A 2,209-nucleotide genomic window follows, 5' to 3' on the forward strand; every position below is an offset into this window, starting at 1 on the left:
AATCAGGATTTTAAGTGATTATTTGAAATTCAATGTGTATTCAATCAGGTTTTTAAGATAGTTTATTAAAATCCTTAGAAATCTGGGTGTATTCAATAAGAATTTTAAAGAAGTTTATAACAATCCAGGTGTATTCAATTAAAATTTGGATTTAAAGAATTTGGAAAAGTTGAGGAATTTGAGGGAATTTGAGAGATTTTGTAATGTATTTTAAGCATCCATAAATCTCACATTTCCTACGAGATTTCGAGGGAATTGAATTGGGAATTAGAGAGATTTTAATGGATTTATAAATCCATAGATTCTTATGGAGTTTAACTGATTTGTAGAGATTCTATGTAAAATTTTGATTCAATTCCCTTGAAATCTCATGGGCAGAAGTGAGATTTATGGATGCTTAAAATACATTACAAAATCTCTCAAATTCCCTCAAATTCCTTAAGTTTTCCAAATTCTTTAAAATCAAATTCTAATTTAATACACCTATAAACTTCTTAAAAATTCTAATTAAATACACCCATATTTATAAGGATTTTAATAAGCTATTTTAAAATTCTGATTGAATACACATTGAATTTCAGGGAATAACTTAAAATCCTGATCGAATACCCCTAAATTCATTAAAAGAATTAAAATTTCTCAAAATCCCAATTGAATACACCCCCCGAATACACCTATGTTAAATGGTGGGTCAAACCAGATAAGAGTGATGTGTAGTTAGAAAAATTAGAGATCAAATCTTCTGCATCTAAAATGTGTGCGACATCTCTGCAGTTCCAATCAGTGATTAACACTTGTTTATAAACTTAATTTTTCTTAACTTTGTTGTTAGAAAATTAATATATTTCAATCATTGATTGGAGCCATAAAGAGGTCACACTCATTTTAGGTGCATAAGATTTGATCTTGAAAATTATATAGATGCATTGTGATAACCAATAAGAAAATGACGACTATAAAAAAAATAATGATATGATAAATTAGATTTGATCAGTTTAAAGGAGCTGAAGTCTGATGTTTGAACGGATGGGATGGAAATTAAGGGGTCCCATTCCAATCTTCTGGATGAGAAGTGACTTACAATTAATTCCAAAGAGTTTTGGTTTATTAACATACATTTCAATTTCGAAAATTTCAAAATTTTCAAAATTTTCGAGCAATTTCATGGAATCAATATTTCAAATTATTTTTATATTTCCCTAGTACTATTCACTGCACATTTATTTGTTATTTTTCATTAAAACTAAAGTTTTTTGTTTTTTTTTTTTTGGATTTTTCATTAGTTTTCCTTAGTTTAGGGATTCCCTATCCTGAAAATTCCAATCCTATTTATTAATTCTACGTCTACTGTGGAGCCCAAAATAATTCCAAAAATTCTAGAGACGACATGTAGACTTTTGTTCAAGAAAAACAAGATTGCCCTCAGTAACTGGGCAGACCCATCAGATATTCTCACATGCAGCACCCATGAAGGTCTCAACAGCTGAATATGGCCCACAGCTCACCTGCCCTTAGCAAGGAAAAGTCAAAGCATTAAAGATAATGATTAATTACCCAAATTCTATTTTTAATACATTTCCAATTGAATATTGACTTCAATCAAGTAAGTAATCCCAATTTAAATCAATTAGGGATAATTACTCCATTATCTCAAGATATTATTTTCTATTTAATATCTTGAGAATATTTCTCTATAAACCTTGGCCAATAGGATGCCATCATGTGTAGGGTAAAACCCTAACACTATGGCCGACCCTCTCCCCTATATGTACCCCATATTCTACCAAATTTCAGAAGCTTTTGCTACTCTAAAAAAGCCCTAAACACTTTACTCTCTCAGAGAAATTGACTTAGGCATATCATCAGAGATTCATTGGCCTACCCCCCACCTCGTGGGCGCGTGAGACTTAGGTATTTGATCAAATGTGTTAATTGTTGTGCAGGTGCATTTTGTCAAGACTAAAGACGGAGGAATTTTGCATTGACATCAACATCATCTTTGATTCGATCGAAACAGTATTTGGTTGAACTTAGTCATTCTCGATAATTCAAGGTTGAAACTCCAATATAAAAAAAACCACGAATTAAAACTAGAAAAAATACAAAAGGTTGGGATGCATTTGTTGCACCGGACTATCTCGGACTGAACTAGCTTTATAGACTAAGCTGGACTGGCTTAGACTAGACTAAGCTGGATTAACTTAGTGAA

Source organism: the organism of the source record quoted next, unplaced genomic scaffold (genome assembly GCF_019419815.1).
Source record: "Pyrus x bretschneideri cultivar Hongxiangsu unplaced genomic scaffold, Pyrus_bretschneideri_v1 Contig76, whole genome shotgun sequence".
Taxonomy (NCBI): Eukaryota; Viridiplantae; Streptophyta; class Magnoliopsida; order Rosales; family Rosaceae; genus Pyrus; species Pyrus x bretschneideri.